The sequence below is a fragment of the Felis catus genome, chromosome D4, assembly GCF_018350175.1.
Source record: "Felis catus isolate Fca126 chromosome D4, F.catus_Fca126_mat1.0, whole genome shotgun sequence".
In the NCBI taxonomy this organism is placed as follows: domain Eukaryota; kingdom Metazoa; phylum Chordata; class Mammalia; order Carnivora; family Felidae; genus Felis; species Felis catus.
Genome location: NC_058380.1, coordinates 63,196,179 through 63,220,438, shown reverse-complemented (window position 1 = coordinate 63,220,438; position 24,260 = coordinate 63,196,179). Strand labels below are relative to the sequence as shown.

Below are 24,260 nucleotides of genomic sequence, written 5' to 3'. Positions count from 1 at the left end.
ATGCATCTTTCCACACAACCTTAAGCGGCCAGGGGAAAATGAGGTCACGAGTTTAAGGTGGCATGACATCAAGGGGTAAACTATGTGCTGCACACTTGAGTCCTTTCTTCAAAGGCTTCCTAGTGTCAGTTTCCTCATCTGCAGGAAAGTAAATAACTAACTCATAAATATGCAATGGGACATGTTTATGTATTCTCAGTTTGTTCCAAAAAGGAGTTTCATCAACATCCATCAAATGAAGTGTGCAAGCATCAGTGAGAAGGTGGAACAGAAGAAAGGAAGTAGACAGGAATTTCAGAGACAGGAATTTCATCCTTGAGTATAAGTTGCCTAACAGAACAATAAGGAAATGCTGGTCTGTTATACATTTCACAGTATCTGTAAGATAAAAGCCAACCAATGTTTAAAGGAAATAGAATCTTTCTGATGTAGTAACTGGGCTGGAATTCGTCCTGGGTTCTCATAAAGGGTGTGTTGTGATAAACAGTGATTCAATGCTGAGGATGATGGTGCTGTTTTTTTTTTTAACGTTTATTTTTGAGAAAGAGAGAGAGAGGGAGGGAGAGGAGCAGGGGAGGGGCAGAGAGAGAGAGGCAGACACAGACACCAAAGCAGGCTCCAGGCTCTGAGCGGTCAGCATAGAGCCCAACGTGGGGCTCAAACCCACGAACTGTGAGATCCTGACCTGAGCTAAAGTCCAACGCTTAATTGACTGAGCCACCCAGGCGCCCCAGTGCTGTTTGTTTTTAATATGGGACCCCACATCAAGTCTTAGCATAGGCTGATGACGTAGCATCGAAGCAAAATGCACAAAAACAATATTGTGGGGTAGAAGGGAGGTGGTGGGTATTATGACCCAGTCTAGGTAGAACTTGAGAGACACAGCACAATGAAAGGCTAAGAGCGTGGGCCAGGTTTCCTGGGTTGGAAACCCTGTGCTTCAGTTTCTCCATTTGTAAAATGGGGCTAATAATACTTTAGCATGAGAACTATACAGTAAGTATTCAGGGAAGTGTCTGACTTGGCAGAAGGCACAGACTATATTCTTCAAGCACTCCTTCCTAGGTATTGTTTCTCTCAGGTTTAAATTTTTTTTTCTAGTTTATTTTTTGAGAGAGAGAGAAAGAGATGGGGTGAGCAAGGGAGGGGCAGAGAAAGAGGGAGAGAGAGAGAATCCCAAGCAGGCTCCACAGTGTCAATGCAGAGCCTGATGCAGGGCTCAAACTCATGAACCAAAGATCATGACTTGAGCCCAAATCAAGAGTTGGAGGCTTCACCAACTGAGCCACCCAGGTGCCCCTCTCTTAGGTTTTGAAAAACTATTGGGTAGCAGTGAATTGGATACTATTTTCTAGTAAGTAACCTCCTAGTGAAGTACAGAGCTGTGTCTTTTTGTTTTTTTTTTTACTGATTTAATTGTTTAAATTGTTTACTAATTTAATTTAGTTGTTAAGTAATATTTAAATGTCATTATTAGATTAGCAGAAGAAGCCTTTAATCAGGCTCATCTCTGTAGGACAAATCCCTTAACTTCTCCACGTCCCAGTTTTTGTCGGAAAAAATATTGAGTTACTTTTCAAGGCTATAATGAGAACTGAGGATATTATACATAAATATCAACAACAGTACTTTGGCACATAGTAGATGCTTAATAAGTGGTATTCCTAGTTGTTATCTTTATTTAGTATTATTGAATCTTAATATGTCCCTTTATTATGGTGGTTTTCCGGACTACAGGTCTCAAGCCATTAATTAATGGACTATGAAATAAATGTACACAGTTTTGGAGCTCAATTAGAATTCTTTTAGCGAAAAAGAACAGAATTGAATATATCAGAGTTTCACACACAGTAAGAGCAAATGTTTTTATGTGAAACTAGTGTATAACATATAGGCAGAGGAAGTATGTATAATACAGTGTGAAATGTGTTTCTTACTATGGATTGTAGTAAAAAAATCCTTCAATAAAACATGATTTTATTAGATACTTGTCTGATAGTATACAAGTTCCTTACATTATAGTGATTAAGACACATAGGTTCAAACCCCAAATCCACTAATTACTACTGTAGGACTTTGAACCAATTATATAACCCGTCTATGCCTTAGTTTCCTCACATGAGAAATGAGTTCTCATTGGAATGGTATAAGAACTATATGATTTAGTATAGCAAAACCACTTAGGTACTCAATAACTATTAGCTGCTATTTTATTAAGACATCAGTAGAATATAATTTTTTTTTCTGTGTGAGCAAATAATACCACATGCACTGAAGTATGTAAGAGAATATAGTCATTCCATTAGCCAGGACTGAATAGCCAGCTAGTTTTTCCATCTACAAAATGATGCTTCTTGATGAGCATCATAGTTCCACAATAGTGAATTTTCAAGAATCATGTAACTGTTCTTAATTTTACTATTTACAATCTTATCTCTCAAGATATGAAGACATAAAAATAAAATATTAAACTGTCAATTCTCCTTTGTCAGTATATCTGATCCCTATTTGCCCTTTATAGTTTTATATTTTCTGAAAGAATTTTTTAAAAATTTATTTTATTGTGGTAAGAATAAAAGATGAGATTTACACCCCCCCCAACAAATATTTAAGTGTGCTCTGTGGTGTTAGTGACCATAGGTGCAAGGTGCAGCAGACATCTCGAGCTTACTCATCTTACTTAACTGAAACTTTATTCCTTTTGATTAGAAATTCTCTATTCCCCCTCACATCTGTGTCTTTTAATTAACAGGCAATTAAGCTGTGCTTAAGAATGACATCCTCTTGTGAAACCTGGGCAGTCACAATGGACCAGTGTGTCTGAGAATCCATGGCCTTCATTTAAAAAAAATTTTTTTTAATGTTTATTTACTTCTGAGACAGAGAGAGAGACAGAGCATGAGCAGGGGAGGGGCAGAGAGAGAGGGAGACACAGAATCTGAAATAGGCTCTAGGCTCTGAGCTGTCTGCACAGAGCCCGACGTGGGGCTCGAACTCATGGACCACAAGATCATGACCTGAGCTGAAGTCAGACGCTTAACCAACTGAGCCACCCAGGTGCCCCAGATCCCTTCTTCTTTAAGGAGAACAGGTACATCCACAGGCGAGGACATGTGGATGAAATGGGACTGTTTAGTCAATCAATTAATATTTATCGAGTGCCTACAACATGCAGACACTGAGGGTATTCACCTGCTAACAAAACTGAATAGCAAATAACAAGTCTGTTAACAAAGCAGACATGATCTTTAAACATGTTAGGTTTTCTGTGGGGGAGACAGATATCATAAAAGCAATCTCAAATAAATGATAATGAGGGCTCATTTGAGTAAACACATGACAAGCTATATAACTTGAAATGCATTACCTTACATGATATTCATGCTTCCTTGTGAGATAATGAGTTGCTCTCATTTAAAGAAAAGAAACTTTATCCAAGCTCACAGGCCTAGTGAATGGCAGAGCCAGGGTTTGAACCCCTGGTGCCATTTAACCACTCTTTCACACTTCAAACCTGCAGTTAGCATAATGAAATAAGGTTTGTAAAATTCTCAGCATAATGCCTAGCACGTGGTAAGTGCTCAGTTCTTTCTCTTGTTCTTTGGATGCTATTTGCTTGTTCTTTTCTTTCTTTTTTTCTTTTGTGAAAGTTTTTTCTTTTGTGAAAGTTTTTATTTAAATTTCAGTTAGTTAATAGACAGTGTAATATTAGTTTCAGGTGTATAGTATAGTGATTCACTTTGTACAATAGGCTTGTTTTTTTCAATGCTTTTTTGCATGGCTTTGGGGTAAGAGTAGGGATTGACTGAGGGCCCCCCCACACAACCACACCCTCCTTTCTTAGTATTTAAAATCACTACTTTCTCTTGCCTCTGACCATTCTTTCCCTGACTCCTTTAAATTTCCCTTTTCTTGTGCCTGGTTTGTAAACGGCAGTGCTCTCCTAGGATCTATCCTTGCCCCTCTTTTCATTTCCTTTCCATGTTCTCTTCTTGGGAGATCTCATCTCTTTCTATGGATTCTACTCTTTTTTTTTAAAAAAATTATTTATTTATTTTTGAGATAGAGATAGCATGAGCAGGGAGGAAAAGAGAGAGAGGGGGACACACAATCCGAAGCAGGCTCCAGGCTCTGAGCTGTCAGCACAGAGCCCGATGCGGGGCTCGAACTCACGGACCGTGAGATCATGACCTGAGCTGAAGTCAGACACTTAACTGACTGAGCCACCCAGACTCCCCTCGATGGATTCTACTCTTATACAGATTCCATTGACTCTTCTATCACCACTCTTGGCCATGCACGCTCCACTGACCACCAACCTCGTGCTCCACTGATGGTCCAAATACCACAAGCCTGAAATGCAATTTGGCATTTCTCCTCCCCTCAACCTGTCACTTCTTCTTGGAGTTCCCAGTCCTGGTGAATCCAACCAACCTCTTCTCAGTCACCCATGTTCGAATCTTTAATGTCATCTCAGACACATCCTTCTTCCTCCAGATTTCTCACTCCGCCCCATGCCATACTTGGTCAGGTGCCAGGTCTGTCTTACCTGAGTGCCCTTCCTATTTATCTCATTTTTGTTCTGCCAGCCGCCATGTTATTATATAGGCCCCCATATTCTACCATCTACACTTTTGAAATCTTGTTGCCTTTGAGATCTCAACCCCTTCATGCCGTCCCCCCCGCTGCTGCTAAAGAGTGATGGTCCTAAGACACAGGTGTGATTATGTCTTTTACTCCTCCCAAATCTTCAGTGACAGCTGTTTCAGGTAAACTAAGCAATATTCTCTCTACTGAACACATTGGGCTCTGTCCTACCTGTGTCTTGATAATGGAGAGAAGAAGCCTGTCATCTGAACAGAGAATAAGCCAGTAAACCTCATCAGGTATCACTCCTCAGTTAGCAGACAGTATACAGGTCTACCTCTGAGTCTGGGCTGCTACACTTTCCTACTGGGCTACTTCTTAAAGAACAAATGCAAATACCACATTCTTGTCTTTCTTTTCCATTTTTTTTTTAAGTTTATTTATTTATTTTGAGAGAGAGATAAGGAGAGCGAGTGAGGGAGAAAGAGAGGGAGAGAGAGAATCCCAAGTGGGCTCCACACTGTCAGCACGTAGCCCGATGTGGGGCTCAAAGCCATGAACTGTGAGATCATGACCTGAGCTGAAACCAAGAGTCATACGCTTAACCACTGAGCCACCCAGGTGCCCGCCCCTCTTTTTTCCATTTTTATCCTCCAGCAGCATGTTGATTATTTATTGTTGAATAATATGGAGAAATGTAAAGTGTATGATAATATTTCAGGTAGATTTACAGCTACACTAAGGAAAGGATAATTATTGAATCTAAGTTAAGCTAAATTGGGCCACAGAATTTTCTCTTTGATCTTCTACCATTAGGGATTAAAAAAATTTTTTTTAATGTTTCTTTATTTTTGAGAGAGAGAGAAGGAGAGACAGAGTGTGAATGGGGGAGGGGCAGAGAGAGAGGGAGACACAGAATCTGAAGCAGGCTCCAGGCTCTGAGTTCTGAAGCTGTTAGCCCAGAGCCCGACACGGGGCTTGAACTCATGAACTGTGAGATCATGACCTGAACTGAAGTCGGACACGTAACTGACTGAGGGACCCAGGCACCTACCATTAGGGATTTTTAAAAGTTCAATGATGTGGATGAATACATATAAAGCATATTATAGCTACACAAAACTGGCAAGCACAGCTAATATCAGAGAAACCAGGATAAAAATTCAAAATGATTTTGACAATTGAGAACATTCCTTAGTGTTAAATGTAAAGGCCTCCAGCAAGGCCTTTCTATTCAGTGACTTCAGGGGCTAGTAGAGCAGAAGGCCTAGGATTCTGGCCTGAGAAGTTCATGAGGCTTGCCCTGTATTGGCCCTGCTCTTCCCAGCACTGCCTCAGGCCTCTGAGGTGGGGAAGGTCAAAGCTCCACTGATGTTAAATGTGTGGGAAAGTGACAGTGATGAGTGATGAGTCAAGAGAAGCCTCTGAGAAGACAGTCCTGGATGACTCTGATGTGGATTTTGTTATTACCTACTTATTAGAAGTAGTAAGAGAGGTGGATGGAAAGAATGCATAAATGATCCCTATTGTTTAAAACTCTGCAGTCCTTCTACTTCCTTTGTTAAAATCAACTAAGTTGATTTGGGTGCTAATTTCAGGTTTTTCAGCAGAAGCATTATAAGTCAACAGGCAGCTACAGAATACCAACTACATGCCAAAACCCCTCCACTAGTTGGTAGGAATGTAGAGAGGAAGGGGCTCTTCATTTTTCCAGGATATGAGCAATTGGCCAAATGATAGGTGTTTAACACCGATTAGTTGTTATAAGTGGATGACGGATGGATGGAAGGAAGGACAGAAGGGTAAATGTGTGGAAGGATGGCAGGGTGGGTGGATGGATGCTATGATGATATCAAGAAGAGAATATTAACCGTGAGGCACAGGTGGTAAGAGAGGGAAGGATTGTGTCAGCAGTGACATCTGAGCTGGTTACGTGACATAATACAAGTTTATGGCCTTTGCAGCTTAAAGACCCAGATGCAGTACTAAATGCACCATTTGCTACCTGTGTGGCTTCAGGTTATATACAAAATCTCTTTGAATCTCTGTTTCCTCATACATTAAATGGATGTGATAATATATATAAGACATTTAATTGTAAAAAGTGATCTATGTAAAAAGTACTGTTTTTAGCTCATGGCTTATGGTACTTGCTGATAAAGAGGAGTTCTTTCCTTCCTCAGCCTCCCCATAATGTAATAAATAGCAGAACCTTTCTGGAAAACCTAATATAAAAAGAGTTACATGAAATCAACTGAGCAATCAGAAGCTCAACAGAATTTAGGCTGTGACCCAGGATATTGATATGCAGGGGGCCCATTGCCCTGTAGAAGCAGGGTAGGCAAACAAAGTCCTGGTCTGCTTAGTTCTCAAAGGTGACACGGAGGATTGGAGAAAGGGGACAGAAACTGTGCTCAACCTCTGCTCAGTTGAATGCCAATGGGAGGTGGCACTGGAAGCCATTTCTAAGGGCAGTTAAGTGTGTCCTTGGTCAGGATGTTCCTTATTTATTCATTCATTCATTCATTCATTCATTCATTCATTCATTCATTCAAGACAGAGTGAGAGTAGGGGAGAAGGACAGAGGAAGAGAGAGAGAGAATCTCAAGCAGGCTCCACCCTCAGCACAGAGCCCTATGTTGGGCTCGATCCCACAACCCTGGGATCATTATCTGAGCTGAAATCAAGAGTCAGATGCTCAACCGACTGAGCCACCCGGGCACCCCAAGATGTTCCACATTTAGCCATCATATTCTAATGATACAAAGGAGGATTGAAAAGGAAGGGGGCCATAATTCGGAGATGAAGACCCAACTTTTGGTCTTCGTTCTGTCACTGATTGACTCTGTAATCCTGGGATGCATGATTCTAGCTTTTCTGATCCTCAGACCTGCATTAGGAAAAATACCCTTAATGGGAATGAGATAACATGAGAAATGGGGTTAAATGAGAAGACTTGGAAAAACTCTTTGCAGATGGTAAAGGACTATCCAATATTTAAATCACCTTATAATATCATACACGTTATATAAATATGTATAATAAGCGAATAAACTAACAAAAATAAATCAGGCCAGTATAAGAGATAAACATCCAAAACTAGGCTTAGGAGATATAAATGCTCGTCTTACTGAGCTTTCCTTTCATTTATGAACATATTTAGGCCCACAGCCCAATTGTGCTTTATGCCAAAGGATGGTGGCTTTAAGCCTGAGAGAGGTAGAACCAAGATCAATCCTCACTCTTTTTCCTCTTCATTTTATTTCAGTGGGCAGAATTCTGAGCTGGTCCCCAAGACTTCTGCCCCCGAGTGTTCATGCACAGTATGATCCTTCTCTTTGGTGTGAGCAAGACCTATGAATATAATGGAATGCCTCTTCTTTGATTATGTTATATTATGTGGTGAAGGTGTAGGAATTATAATGATGTAATTAAGGTCCTTAATGAGTTAACTTTAAGTTAATGGAAAAGGATATTGTGCTGGGCAGACCTGACCTATTAATCACTTGATACCTTTAAACGAAGTTAAGAGATCTGAAGCAGTAGAGACACTCTCTGTTGGCCTTGGAGAAGCAAATTGCCATATTTGTGGAGAGGGTCACATGGCCAGGAATGGGTGGGCTGACTCTAGGGCTGAGGCTCTCAGTCTTACAGGAACTGAATTCTGCCAACAACTTGTGAGCTTGGCAGAAGACCCTAGGACTCAAATGACATCACAGTCCTGGCTGACAGCTTGACTTCCACCTAATACTGAGCAGAAGACCCAACTAACTCACAGACTCCTGACCCACAGAAAGTGTGAGATAACAAGTTTGTGTGGTTTTAAGTGGCTATGTTTGTGGCAGTTTGTTATGTAGCATATAAAACTGAAATAAGGGGACAAGTTCTCCACAAATCAATGTGAACAGGTTGGCCCCATAGGGGCTGCTCTAGCAGAGCAGCATAACTGCATATTTTATGCTTTTGCTGACTCTCTTTCATAAGCTCCAGAACCTAGAGTTGGCTTTCTTCTGCTAAGGCAGAAGTTCCTGAGCTTCTCAACATCAAGATCCTCTAATTATTTTCCCCCTATAGTCCCTAAAATTGAAGCATCCCATTTAATTAACAAATTATATGTATTTACTTTGGAGTAGTTAAGTTCTTTCTTTTTTTTTTTTTGAAATTTTTATTTATTTTTGAGAAATAAAACAGCAAGCACACATGTGCATGTGCGAGCTGGGGAAGGGAAAACAGAGAAGGGAACAGAGGATCTGAAGCAGGCTCTGTGCTGACAACAGAGAGCCCAATACAGGGCTCAAACTCACAAATCATGAGATCATGACCTGAGCCAAAGTCAGATGCTTAACTGACTGAGCCACCAAGGTGCCCCAGTTAATTTGATTTCTAATTTTAATTAAATAATTGCTCTTGAATTAAATATAAATACAGAAGATTCTGACTGGCATGAGATTAACAAAGTAACCAAACTAACTTGTGATTTTTATCCCAGATCAAAGAAAACAGGTATTTTGGTTATTCCTTTCAGGCTTAACAAGGATAAATGTATATTTTACTTCTATTCAAGCTTTCTGAAAGAAAGAAAATAGCTCACTGACCCTAGGAGTTGACATCATTCGAGATGTTCACCCAGACCATGATTGCCCCTCTTTGGGAATTACACATTTACACCCACACTCATGCTTCTACTGCAAGACTAATCCACTGGCTGGAGATGACTTGATTAAGGGGAGACACCTGGCCCAAACACAGGCCCACGAGCTTCTTTCCAAGAATTTGAAGAGTCACAGACTCTGTGTGTCTTTATTGGCCACTTGAACTCAGGACATAAAGTTCTAGGAGCTATAGACAAATAGGTCCTAGATGTGGCCATCTGAACCAAGGAAAACTGTGAAAGCTAATGGACAGATATATACAGAGAAGAATGAAGTGAAAAGCCAAGGGACCATAAGACCTGGAGAGAAGGAGTAATTCTGGTTTTGATGGTTTTTCCGTTTCTTGTTTTAGTTTATGCCGAGGCCAGTCTATGCCTTCTGAGCTTCGCAGAAGCTTTTTATCCTTCTTAAAAAATCCCCTTTGGAATTAAAAGCAAAAATGAACTACTGGGACCTTATGAAGATAAAAAGTTTCTGCACAGCAAAGGAAACAACCAACAAAACTAAAAGGCAACCAACGGAATGGGAAAAGATATTTGCAAATGACATATCGGACAAAGGGTTAGTATCCAAAATCTATAAAGAGCTCACCAAACTCCACACCCAAAAAACAAATAACCCAGTGAAGAAATGGGCAGAAAACATGAATAGACACTTCTCTAAAGAAGACATCTGGATGGCCAACAGGCACATGAAAAGATGCTCAACGTTGCTCCTCATCAGGGAAATACAAATCAAAACCACACTCAGATATCACCCCACGCCAGTCAGAGTGGCCAAAATGAACAAATCAGGAGACTATAGATGCTGGAGAGGATATGGAGAAATGGGAACCCTCTTGCACTGTTGGTGGGAATGCAAATTGGTGCAGCCACTCTGGAAAACAGTGTGGAGGTTCCTCAAAAAATTAAAAATAGACCTACCCTATGACCCAGCAATAGCACTGCTAGGAATTTACCCAAGGATACAGGAGTACTGATGCATAGGGCCACTTGTACCCCAATGTTTATAGCAGCACTCTCAACAATAGCCAAATTATGGAAAGAACCTAAATGTCCATCAACTGATGAATGGATAAAGAAATGGTGGTTTATATACACAATGGAGTACTACGTGGCAATGAGAAAGAATGAAATATGGCCCTTTGTAGCAACATGGATGGAACTGGAGAGTGTTATGCTAAGTGAAATAAGCCATACAGAGAAAGACAGATACCATATGGTTTCACTCTTATGTGGATCCTGAGAAACTTAACAGAATCCCATAAGGGAGGGGAAGGAAAAAAAAAAGAGGTTAGAGTGGGAGAGAGCCAAAGCATAAGAGACTCTTAAAAACTGAGAACAAACTGAGGGTTGATGGGGGTGGGAGGGAGGGGAGGGTGGGTGATGGGTATTGAGGAGGGCACTTTTGGGATGAGCACTGGGTGCTGTATGGAAACCAATTTGACAATAAACTTCATATATTGAAAAAAAAATCCCCTTTGTGGCTTCACATAGAGCAATTGGTTTTCTGTTATATGAATTCAAACAGCCATGGCCAAAACCACCTACCCTGTTCTGAAAGGAATGGAGCCCCTGCTCTAAACCACAAATACTTTTGGATTCAGCTATCTCAATTCCTGACTTCATTGTAGGAATGAGCACCGTTGCATAAGCTATAAGAATAAGAAGTGGGCTATTTGAATGACAGTCTTTAGACACTGCAACCAAAAGCGTTACTTTCCTCTTGGGGGGAAGGGGAAAAGGGTACAGATGTGAGAAGAGCCTTTGATGTGCCATCCATTTCAGTCAAAAACACAGAAGAAAATCTTTGGAAATATGACTGTCCAAGCATCCAGAAGAGTTAGCCCTACTCAGAGGAATGAAGATTTATGTCATTTCTGACAGTGGAGATGTATACAGCAGACTTGTTAAGTGAATAAGTATGTCCAAAGGAGTTTGAGTGGAAGTAGGGGAAGAAAATCTTATTAATCTGTGAAGATGAGACCTTCTCAATTTTTAAAGAGCCAATTGAAGAAACTACATTTACACTATAATTTCAAAAGGAAATGTAATTTTCTTGCCATCTTTAACATTTCTCTCATTAATAATCGAAACAAGTTTTCAGGAAAAGAGATATGGGCTTAATCAGCAGGCAGAGGCTCTGTATGAGCAAGACCGGGTCTCACAAGGGTACGCATGCACCCAGTATTTGAATCACCATCTCTGCAGCCTTTGCTTTCTCACTGGGCACTGACTTGGCCTGGGGGAGACTGGGTTGACTTTCTGCCTAGAGAATGGCTTTCTAATTTGTCCTAACAAATCACTTTGAGTCTTGTGCCTCGTCTGAAGAAAAAAGAGAACTTTGTTCTTACTTCCTTCGGCCCAACCATACCATAATAACATCCACGTTAAAATCCGACCGTATCATGTTCCAAATAAAGGTAACTTATTTAGGGACTTCAATAATCCAATTCATTTAATCTAAGGAAAATAGGGTAGAACAGGGTTTTAGCCCAACAAAAGAAATTTGCCTCATCATTATGGATTCTTCTAGAGTAGGATTAAATCCTATGGGGTTTCATGGTACACTTGATCCTGTACTTCTTTATTTGGGGGTGGGGGCATGTAATATGTTTTTCATCATTAGGTCTACTTTGGTATAGAATACTAGGTGTAGATGTCATTATGAAGAACCTAGAAGTGGATGGACATTCCACACCAAAGTTCCTGAAATTGCTCTAGAAGTTCTCCTTGACCACCTTTGCAGCATGATGTGATGGCTCCCTGTGTAGACCTAACAGTTACGACACTGCATGGTCATCCTCAATTTTCCTGTGTCTTCCACCACCAAGCTATGAGGCCCTAAAGGAAAGGGTTTTTCAAATTTGTAACCAAGCTTAGTACAGGTACATAACAAGTATTTAAAAGATATCAGTTGAATGAATGGACGAAATTCTACAATTGGTTTTACTCATAGCAACTTTGCCATCTATTCAAGGAACATATCACCTGAAATTGTTTGGGATGGCTTATCAGTATATTGGTTAAAACTAAAGTTTTTGATATAAATCAGCATGCTCTGCACAGCGATCTCTGGTATGGAAGATGTTAATAAGAGCTTTAGAAAGAGAGAGAAGGAGGGGGATCTGTGGTCATATAAAGTTGTAATTATTTTGCTCTAAAAAATATAACATATTTTGATAGACCTATTGTTTCCATCATTTTAAGAGGATAGCAGAGATACAATAAGTTGTTATTTAAATATTGAAATCATACTGTAATCTGTAACCTCTTAAATAAAATCACATGGCTTCTTTTTAAATAAAAGAAATTGAGAGTTCCTGTTTATTAAATTACGGATCTACTTGGGAAAAAAAGGCACTGGAAAGTGATGTTATGACTCTAAATTAGAATGGAAACATAAAACTAATACTGAATTTTCTGTATACCATGTAGAACAAATAAAGGTAAATTAAAGGTTCCAACCAAAAAAAAAAAAAAAACCTAAGGAAAGAAGAGCTTCCTATGTTTGCTTTTTCAAATAATTAAAAAAAATTTTTCTTAACATTTATTTATTTTGAAGAGACAGAGAGAGACAGAGCATGAGCAGGGGAGGGGCAGAGAGAGAGAGGGAGACACAGAATCTGAAGCAGGCTGCAGGCTCTGAGCAAGTGGTCAGCACAGAGCCTGATGCGGGGCTTGAACCCACAAATTGTGAGATCATGACCCAAGCTGAAGTCAGATGCTCAACCGACTGAGCCACCCAGGCACCCCTGCTTTTCAAATAATTTTAAACCAAAGTACTTAGATACCATGTTAATTTCCCTACCAGAAAGGAACATGATTCTTCTTTCTCCCATATGCATTGCTAAATTACTTGGGAATTAGGCAAATGAGAAGAAAAGGAAAAACATTCTTTTAAATCAACCAGTTTGTTTTTCTTCCTAATTAAAACAGGTAAATCTTAACATTGCAAAAGATGTAGATGTTCTCATTTTCCTTTAAAATCCTACTGGGTAGGGATTTTCCTTGTTTCCCTTAAAATTACTGAATAAATTACCTCTAAGACAGTGCCTCTTCCAAAGACGTTAGAAGATCCTGCATAAATGAACAGACTTGAACCTTCACTCAAACTCCTGCTGGTTGTCAGATCACAGGTGCTCAGGCCCGCACCTGCTTCACTCTGGCTGCATCTAAATGAAGCCACTTATCCTAGTGAAAGCAATCAGGTGAGCATCTAGGTTCATCTAGCTTACCAGATGTTTCCCATCATGGAGAAACGTTCTGCATTGATGGAAATGTTCTATATCTGTACTCTCAATATGTTAAGCCACGTAGTGATATGTGGCTATCAAGCCCTTGAGATAGGCCTACTGCAACTGAAGAATGGAATTTAAAATTTTATATCATTTTAATTTATTTAAATTTAAATACCTACACATGGCCAGTGGCTACACATTGGATGGTGTATCATGGCTTTGCATTAGCAAGGTGTTACCGTTAACCATAAATTTGAACCTTCTAAAAAATTATAAAACGTTCTAATATATAATTATATAAGTTGAAAAATATATCATCAGTTTTGCGCTCTAGAGATTAATCATTGTTAACATATGATGTGTATTTATTCTTCTAGACTTTTTCTTTCTCTCCAGGCATATAAACATACACACTCATAGGCAGATTTAAAAAAATGTATGAAGTAGAATCATACTATATGTGCTGTCCCACAGCTTGTATTTTTCTTAACATGTTTTGGCCACCTTTCTATGTTGGTATACAGAGCTCTTTATAGTTACACAAGCCAGTATATTCCCTTCTTTGCTAAGCCAGTCTCATTTTTGTCATTTGTAATCAAGGAGTTCTGATTAACACAGGTGTGTCCAGCGTCCAAATTCACCTTTTGGGTTAGCATGTTGGGGCCCTATCTGAGAAGAAAAGAAGCAGGTGCAAACTCAAATGAGGAGAGTTTGCATGACAGGCAGAGGAGGTTAACATTTTACCATATACTCACAAAGGAAATGACTGAAGGGTTTTGAGCAGGCAAGTGGCACCATCAAACCTGTCATTGAAGACAGTCACCTTGGTAGTGATCTGTCTTAGATGGGAGCACAGATCCTTGACAGAGACCTCAGTGGTACAAAGGTTTGTTTACACTTCAGTTACCAGGTACAGAACACCACCAATACTGCTGTTCTATCATATTTCTACAGCAAGCTCACAAAATCCTGTTAGGCTCTCTTACAACACAGTAGAAGTAAAATATTGTGTGTATGGTAAGTGTAGTTTTCAACCACTATTGTAAAGATATAAAGTAATTCCTTCATTAAACTTTTATTGATAAACTGCTATATGTCAGGCATTAAGGAAATAACAGTGCACAAAATGAAGTTCTGTCCACATGGGGGAGGCTATAAAAGGAGTAGATTTGGGGGCTGAGGAAAATAAGAAGTTTAATTTTGAACATATAAATTGTGAGACGCTTATTAACCATCTAAGTGAAATGTCAAGGAGGCAGTCAGATGAATGAGTTTGGAGATACATTTTGGGCATTATCAGAGTATGTGATTTCCTAGTGAGTGAGCATATATAAAGAAAGAGGAGTCAGGAGATAGGAGGAATGTGCAAAAGAGACCACATAATGTGGTGACAAGAATAGAGCTGGAAAGAAAGTGACAGAGAGCCAAGAACTAGAATCTCCAAAGAATGGGGGACAAGTAGCCCAGGACTCTGTGTAACTGCAACAAGGAAGCAGAGTGAGTGGTACTGATGGACAGCATGAATTTCCAAGCTGAGTGGTTTTTATGGTGAGTAGGACAACAGTCTAGAAGAGGCACCGAGGAACAAGGATAACACCTACCCTGTCTCCAACTCCAGTAGCACAAGGGGTATGGGAGACAAAGCATGGCTACTGGGAGGGCTCTAGAGAAGTCATATAATTAAGAAAGCCAAGTTTATAGTAAAAAGAGGAAGGCACTGTTCAGACAAGGTTGTGAAGATAAGGAACTTTACTGATAAACACTTGTGAGTTTTAGAGCTCATAGGGCAGCAGTTTAGGGGTCAAGGAAGGTGGGAGATAGGATCAATTAGGGTTGTATGGAGCTGGGTGGACATGAGAGACCACAGGGTGAGAGGTGACTAGAGTCCTTGTTTTTGAATGGTGTTACTATAGACAGGACAAAGAGCATGACAGAAGTAGCACCAATGTTCTGGGAGGCAGGTTAGTGGACCTGTACTGAGGAGGGAGGACTACCCAGAGCTCCTCTATGTTGTGAATTAGCAAAATAGAAAGACTTTGGTGCTAATGCAGGAATGTGACATTTAAAAAATGTTCTTATGGTGAGAAATGTTTCCTAAGCCATGGCAATTTAGCACTACATATCCCTAGGCAGCATGGGTTCCACCCTAATTACAACAAATATGTGTTGAATATCTAATATTATTCTAGGCATGGAAAAGGATGGAGAGAAAGAAAAGCAGTCATCTCTAGGAAACATGAAGTCTTCCCCCAGTCTTAGGCTAAGTTGGTCCCAAATGTATTTCATTAAGAAGATGTTATTATATTCCTCCTCCCAACAATCCTAAGACCACTTTTCATTTTGAGTGTTGGCCTGGGGGCAGCTTTCTTCACCTTGTCTTTGGAAGGAATGTCCAGCTATGTGGTCAATCACATAACCTCAGAGCTTGGAGTTATTTGAACAGTTTCATTTAGAGAAGACACTGAACAGATACAGCATTTTTGTTCTTATGTTCTCTCTAAATTGAACTAAGATAAGAACAGGCATTAAGCTGCTTAGAGATTTGAATTAGAGGAACAATTATTCTAATACACACGGTAGCAGAAAGGCTCTCAGAGCCCATAATCTCCTGAGTCTTATGAGAAAATGTCACTCGCTGGATATCCATGCTTGATTGGAGGTTCTGCAAAGTAATCTAAGCCTCCTTTTCTCACTTTTATCCTTTTGGATTGATTTTTGTTTCTTTGAAAACAATTGTTCCATTTTGAAACTTTCTGAACACAGCACAATGCATAATCTGTATCATTTAGCCCTCTAAATACTCTGCCATTATACTAGGGTTCTTATGACTGAGCATGTCTTGTCAATGGAAATTTATTCAATGAAATGTGAAATTACTTTAGAAGACACATTTAGAGCATTTAAGCCAGGCATGTTGAGCTGAAAAGATTTAGGAAGTAAGTTATATTCTAAATAGCTAATAATTGTTCATCACAGGGTACCTTTTCATTCTTTACTGATGCTTCTGCCTTTCGACCTCTCACAATGGCCACTAGAGGATAGGGAATCGACTATGGGAAAGATCATTTCAATGGTGTCTTCACATTTACGTGACATTTTAATGTCACAACTGTCTAACTAGAGTGTGCAGACGGGGTGCTGGTCCAAGCCCCATCAACTGACACTTTACCTCACATCATTACTCTCTTAGAGTCTCTAAAAGTAGATACTGAAAGCTGTTAGTATTGCTGTTTGAGCCACCCAGGCTGAGCCCTATTCCTTCCTCGGCAGAGGCTCCTTTGTTTCCTAGGAAAGAGGGGAGTAACTCTATTCCCTGGGAATCAGGAAAAATATTTTTAACTGAATACATTGAAGAGAAGGTTATATTGACGCGACATGTTTAGAGACTGAGAGGTATGAGAGACAGATAGCAATAATCAGGCCACTGTAATTCCTAAAGATATTCCAAAGAGCACCCTGGGTCCGGAAAACACATCGTTCCACCTGGGAGACCGTGACAACTCAGTGCACCAGACTGAGAGCCTGGTATGTGGCTGGTGCTTCATGCGTGCTTGCTCAGTGAATGGATGAAAGAGTAGAACTATAAGATCTAGACACCAGCTCAATGGCACTAATGCACAGACCACTGCACCTCCAGCCCATGTTCTCTCAAGTGCCTCAAGACAACCATACAACAAGGGATACTCTGTAAATTACCCCATAGTAAATCTAAACCCCATTAGAAACTGAAAACACTTTCCTCATAAATACCTCTTTAGTTTCACTTTCTTTCCTTATAGCTATAAAACCCCTCTTCTGAGACATTACAGGTGAAGGAGGAGTTGATATAAGTAGGTAGTTAGGTTATCTAGATGCCTGAAAGGAAAGAAAATCAAATATTAGAGTTGCCTTTGGGTTGCTTCTTCCCCATGCTTTTCTCTCTCTTGTTAAAGTATATCTAAGAAAGGAAAGGTTGAGTTTGGTTGGACATGAACTCTAGAACTCATGAAAGCAGAATTTAAAAGATCCCAAGATTGAGCAGACGTGGGTCTAAGGCATGAAAAACTAAAAAAGAAATCTGTCTGGGTGGTTGAGCTTCTCAAAAATGAAGTTTTAACAAGAGAGAGGAGGAAAAACACCTTGAAAGAAACTCTTTGGGCTGTATGGGGAGCTCTCTGATGGGACCAAATTTGGCAACCAGGTACATAAAGGTGAAAGGGAAGAAAGCTGAGATCACCATAAAACAGTGAATCTCTTTTATAGTGTGTTCACATGTCTAAACTCCAAAGTAAACTGGCTAACAAAAATTCTGCAATTAAATTTGATGCAGCAAGATAGAATGATAATATGATTTTGATGGAAGATACCGAGAAAGCAGAATTCTTCATTTATTTGCTGTATATCTTCCCTGTCTAGAGAAAAGATCCTTAGATTTATAAAGTTTGAATGGCATTTGTCCCAAATGTAAGCAGTGATTGAAGAAAGAACAGAGTTGCTTTAAGTGAGTTTAAATATGCTTTATAAGAGAAATCACATCCAGGATACCGAAAACTTGCAAATGAGAGTTTTAAGAAACTACTGAGAAGAGAAGGAGGAAGGTTGGAATTGGACAAATATATTTACCAGTTTCAAAAAGGGAAGTATACAGAATTAAAAGCATTACTGATGATGACAACTGAATTTTAGGTTTATTCTGGGCTTGATTGTAGAATGGATGTTATAGGGCAACCTCCTTGCTCTTAGGAGAAGAAGCATTGATCTCTGAGCCAGGATGGGTTCGCTAAGCATGAATCAAGTCATCTCAAACCGATCTTATTTCATTTTTTAATGGAGGACGAGATTAGCATAGCAGGGAAATGGGTTATTCGTGGTCTATTTAGACTGCATCCAGGAATCTGGCACAAGGTGACCTTGAGAACCTGGTGGACAAATAGAAATGTAGACTGGATGACAGGTATACTGAATATTGGATGAACTCAAAGTGAGTTTACTAATGTATCAGTAGTAATACTAATAGAGAAATCTAGGTGTGCATTTTTCAGTCTCATGCCAATGAATTAGAAGTCAGCTCTATCAAATCTCTGAATGATGTGAACTTTGAAGGGATAGCATATATACTGAAAGACAAAATCAGAATCCAGAAAATTCTCAACAGTCTGGAATGAAAGACTGAATTCAACTTAAAGAAATTTCATAGAGATAACAGAAGCCCCAACACTTGGGTCTAAAATATTCTACTGCTCAAATATTGGCTGATAGTGACCCGAGGGACATAAATGTAAAGGAAGAGGATTTAGGGGAAAAGCCTGTTCACTCTCAGATGTTAACTAATTTGTCTTTCTTGGAAATGCTGCTCTCCATTATTTTTCCTCTTTGTGAATCTCGAACCTCTCCATTTTCACTATGTCTGGGCACATCTTAAACATTTAAAATAAACAAAATAAAATAAAGCACAAAACCACAAAACACAAATTAACCCTCCCACCCCGGGTTTTATTACTGCCTTGAGCGCACCCTTTTTTACTCTTCTGCACTGCAAAGATGCTCAGGGGTAGCTACATTGGTTCCCTCCACTCCCCTCAAATTGGTCTCATTAAGTCATCAGTGACCTCCTAATTGAAAAATGTATTAAATATTTTTCAGTCCTAAGCTTCTGTGATGTCTCTGCAGCATTTGATATTCCTGGTCACTTTTTTATTCTTGATTTTTTCTCTTCCCTTGGCTTCCTTTCTGTTGCAGTTACTTTCCTAGTCTCAGAATTCCATCTTGTCTCAACTCTCCTCACATACACAATCCATTCTACCATTAGTCTAGGCTTTCTTCTCACCATCTGTGGTGGGGGATCTCACATCCTCCCACGGTTTCAACTGTCTCGTGTACATTGACATCTTTATTTCTTACATGAACCTTTTTCTTGGGCTCTAGACTTTACTTTTTACTGAACTTCTCCAATGGCTTCAATTACCACCTATACTTTGACTATTCACAGGTATATAATTGTAGCCTAGACCTCTCCACTGAACTCCAGACCCTTATTTCTAAATCCATATGCAACACCTTCCTCTAGATGTTTCTTAGGCATCTCATACTCATGATTTTTGATCTTAATTATCACCCACCCTTCCTTTTCTGAAGATTACGACCCAACCAACCACACTGTTATTTAAGCCAGAAAATGAAGGATTGTTCCTGGTTCTTCCTGCTACTTTCTATTTCACATTCAGGCAGACTCCAAGTCATACCTCAACTAAAGCACTTTTCCTAAAATACAAATCTATTGATTTCCTTTTTCAAGGGGATAAAAATCCCAACACCCTAGCATGCCGCCCAAGATCCTGACGACCTGGAGCTGAGTCTTCCCTAGCTTTCCAGTCTCATCTCATAGCTCTTCCCTAGAAGTATCCAATGGGCTAATTGTACATTCCTTTCTTTTTTTTTTAAATGTTTCATTTATTTTTGAGAGAGAGAGAGAGGGAGACAGAGCGTGAGTAGGGGAGGTGCAGAGAGAGAGGGAGACACAGAATCTGAAGCAGGCTCCAGGCTCTGAGCTGTCAGCACAGAGCCTGAAGTGGGGCTCGAACCCACGAACTGTGAGATCATGACCTGAGACAAAGTTGGGCTCTCAACTGACTGAGACACACAGGTGCCCCTGGACTAATCATATATTTCTACTAAAAGTAAGGTTACCTACATTTGGCTTGCTATATATATCTCCTTGTGCCTATTCCTATATTTTCCCTTTTGCTTCAGTTGTTCTTTCTCCCATTTCTATGCCTGATGAATTTCCTTAAGGCTTAATTCCTTATTTTCTCTACTATGCAGCATTTGAAACTTTCTCTTTTGTATTCACATTTTTTTTCCCTATTCATTTTCCTATTGTAGTGCCTAACACAGAGCAGTAATTACTTGTTTTGCATGACAATCTTTACCACTAAACTGTGAGCTCCACGAGGAAGTGACTAAGTTCTATTAAGTTTTGTAGCCCCAGAACTTAGCATAGTTCCTGGTACACAGTGAACACTCAATTCATGTTTATGCAATAAATTGACTCAATGTGCATGAATACTGCAGTGTCACTTACATAAAAGTTTGCTCTCCCCCTGGATCAATAGTTCCGCTTTTCTCTGGGTTGATCAGTCCATATTGAGAATAGTCTGTTCTGATGTGATGCTGCACTTAAATTGAGGAAGATATAAACTAAAAAACATTGGGGTGCCTGGGTAGCTCTGTCGGTCAAGTGACTGACTCTTGGTTTCGGCTCAGGTCATGATCTTGAGGTTCATGAATTCAAGCCACGCGTTGGGCTCCACATTTACAGTAGGGAGCCTGCTTGGGATTCTCTCTCTCTCCCTCTCTCTCACTCCTCCCCTGCTTGTGGTCTCTCTTGCTCAAAATACATAAATAAACTTGAAAAACAACATTGAAGAAGAGCAATAAGGAATATAACACCATGTGGAAGGAAAAATGATTGAACAAATGGGAAATATTTGTGTAAGGTGTCATGAATTGAAAAGAAAAGTAACTCCCTATTGTAATAGTAAGGGCCGGAGAACAAGCCACACCTTTTCTAACAAAACACAACTATGGCAGAATTAAGCACAGAAACAGATTATTTGCTGCTTCTCTCATTGAGAGGTGGAGTCGAATTCTCCTCCCTTTGAAGGTGGTTTCTGTGACCAAATGGCATGGAATGAAAGGGACACTGCAGAACTTCTAAAACTAGGTCAGAGGAACCCTTGAAGCTCCACTTTGGTCTTTGAGAACGTTTAATCTTGGGGTGCTCCTGCTGTAAATTCAGTCGCCGTGCTGCGAGAGACACAAGGCATAGGTGCTCTATTAGTGCTAGTGCAACTCCTGACGGACAGCCAGCTTCACCTGCCATCAATTAGTGAACTGTTGTGAATGCCCAACACAGAACCTTCGGATAAATGCAGCCTCTGCCAACATCAAACTGCAGCCCACATAAAAAACCCAAGCCAGGACCAGACAGCCAGACCCTTTTCTAATTCCTGATCCACAAATTTAAGTACAAAGTAAAACTTCTTCCTTCCTTCCTTCCTTCCTTCCTTCCTTCCTTCCTTCCTTCCTTCCTTCCTTCCTTCTCTCTCTCTCTCTCTCTCTCTCTCTTTCTTTCTTTCTTTCTTTCTTTCTTTCTTTCTTTCTTTCTTTCTTTCTTTCTTTCTTTCTTTCTTTCTTTCTTTCTTAGAAACAGGCTTTTTTTTAAATGATTATTTATTTTTGAAAGAGCTAGAGAGACAGAGTGCCAGCAGGAGAAGGGCAGAGTGAGAGGGAGACACAGAATCCAAAGCAGGCTCCAGGCTCTGAGCCGTCAGCACAGAGCCCAACACGGGGCTTGAACTCAAGAACTGTGAGATCGTGACCTGAGCCGAAGTAGGCCGCTTAACCGCTTAACTGCCACCCAGGCGCCCCAAGTAAAATTTCTTTTCACCATTAAATTTGGAGTTTTAAACGATTAAAATGGCACGGTTGGTTACACAGCAATGGAGTCCTAAAGCAACAACTACACGTGTTGATTGATTGAAGAGTGACTTGGTGACAATAAACTGTTGTGGAAAAAACGGATGTCTTACTCAGATCTCCCCCTTCAAGAAAGGACTTGCTGCCCAGCTGCTAGGAACGCAGCTAGCTGGCGGCCTCCAGCTGTTCGTGCCTCGAGTTCTGAGCTGTGGTCTTGCTCTTTACAGGGCAGGCACCAGCCAACGACTAAACAAGGCAGTGCTAGCCGCGCCCATGCCAAAGTTTTTCTTGGAGTGTCCCCAGTCGACAGCTGAACAAGTGATACTAAGGCCTAGCCATCTTTGTCCAACTGGGGACTCTAAAGGAGCAAACTCTGCTCCAGAGCTCTGCACTGGACCAGCAGAGATCTCCTCTGGTCTGTGTCATGGACTGATACCCCCACCTGCCCAATACTGCCCCTGTCTCTTCACAGGTGTTAACTCCCCAGTGAGCCTTGTGCACTCCTATTCCGTTTCAGTGTCTGCTTCCTTGAAAATACAACATATAAAACCAACCGGCATTATCTTAACAGAATTATAATAGCAAAGAGCAACTCTTAAGACTTGGTGGCCGAACAAGCCCAGCGATACAAATGTGGCTGCTGGGTTTTGGCTTTGGGTCATCGATTGCCTTACTATTGTTTAAGTAAAATATGGCAGTGACCTTGGTTATTGGCTACCTAGACCGCAAGATTGAGACTGCAAATACAAGGAGGGGAGGAGTGGGTTACACAGCGAACACCGGAGTCTTGATTTCGTATCTGTCTGAAGACAAGCGGCAGAACTCAATGGAATGATAAACATCTCATAAAAGACCCAACTGGTCTTGTGAGACATTTGCTGATTAAAAAACCTCAGTCCAGGTTCACTAATTTCTCAACCCTGTCAGAAATCCTTACCTGATGCTCTTTGCCTAAGAATATGTGAGCTGAATAGGAAGGTCTAATGATTTTCAGGCATTTATGAAGAAGCCCTGACACTGGATCTTCCTTGCAATGGTCAAATCATAGTGTGACAGAAACTGAATTTATCTTCTGTTCCTTTACGAAGTTCAAAGATAGCCAGTTTTATTTTATTTTATTTTATTTTATTTTATTTTATTTTATTTTATTTTATTTTATTTTATTTTTATTAAATATTTATTTTTAAGAGAGACAGAGTGTGAGCAGGGGAGGGGCAGAGGGAGAGGGAGAGAGAGAATCCTAGACAGGCTGTGTACCATCAGCACAAAGCCCCATGAGGGGCTCCATCTCATGAACCATGAGATTATGACCTGACCCAAAGTCAAGAGTCAGATGCTTAACTGATTGACCCACCCAGGCACCCCAAGATGGCCATTTTTAAAGTATATGTGTGGTAACCACAAAAAGTGTGTGTGTGTGTGTGTGTGTGTGTGTGTGTGTGTGTGTGTGTGTGTAAGAGGAGAGACAGAGAGAGAGAGATTAACAATTAGTACATCATTTGAAAATAGGAATTTTATATCCTACTGGCATTCTGTCCTAAGTCTTTGTACCTTGGCCTCACATTTATAGAACTTTGCCTCTTCTCTGAAAGTTGATATTACCCTTTCTGGGGAAGAGAAGAATGCCAGGAGAGGGGTATGATCTTTCTGTCCAAATATTTGAAGGATTAATAGGAAATAGATTTGTTATAGCAAAACGTTGTTATAGCAGCCAAATGGTAGAAACTGGCCTAATGTTTGGAAGCGGAACAGAAAATATCTTGCATGAACTTTTTGTCAGAACCACTCAAAGGTGCCGTGGGTTGCTTTGATAGGTGCCGTGTTCTCTGTGTTGGGGGAAACCGAGCAATTACTTGACAGACACGACACGAGATGGGATTCAAGTAAATCTGGAGCATTAAGGTTTTAAAGTCTCTTTATGCCAGAAATTCTATAAATACTGAAGAAACAGAAAGACAAATATAAAGGCATTTTGAGGGACTTTCCCCACTAAATACAAATATAACATAACATAACAGGAATTACACAGCACAATCGAATGTTAGTTCTGGTTCTCATTTTGTCAGCTATAAAGCTCTGCGGATACCTTTGAAATTGTTTTTCTAATAAAGCCAGTCAAGCATGAAATAACTTCTAGCTGCTTTAGCAAGACTAATAGAGGAAGTTACCCTAATGAGAGGCTAATCAAGCAGACTAAGATGATCCTAGAAGCACATGTCCTTTTCAGACAAGGCTGGTGGGTCCTGTGCTTGTTGCTAAGAGAGGTGCTGATGTCCCTGTTTTTCTAAAGAAAGGTTTGGGCAAACTTATCAGTAGGGGGCATT

At 40.2% G+C, this 24,260-nt stretch overlaps 1 protein-coding gene across 7 annotated transcripts in view; it reads right to left on the bottom strand.

Annotated features, from left to right (window-relative positions):
• PLPPR1 (phospholipid phosphatase related 1) overlaps positions 1–24,260 on the bottom strand; it is a 374,403-nt gene that overhangs the window by 50,228 nt on the left and 299,915 nt on the right. Inside the window, exon 1 of one of the 7 annotated variants that reach the window (XM_045043459.1) lies at positions 14,235–15,955. The exons of the other annotated variants lie outside the window; for them this stretch is intronic. The gene's annotated coding sequence lies outside the window, so the exon portion shown is untranslated. Of the gene's footprint in view, positions 1–14,234; positions 15,956–24,260 lie in introns of those variants that run through there. 7 annotated transcript variants of the gene reach the window in all.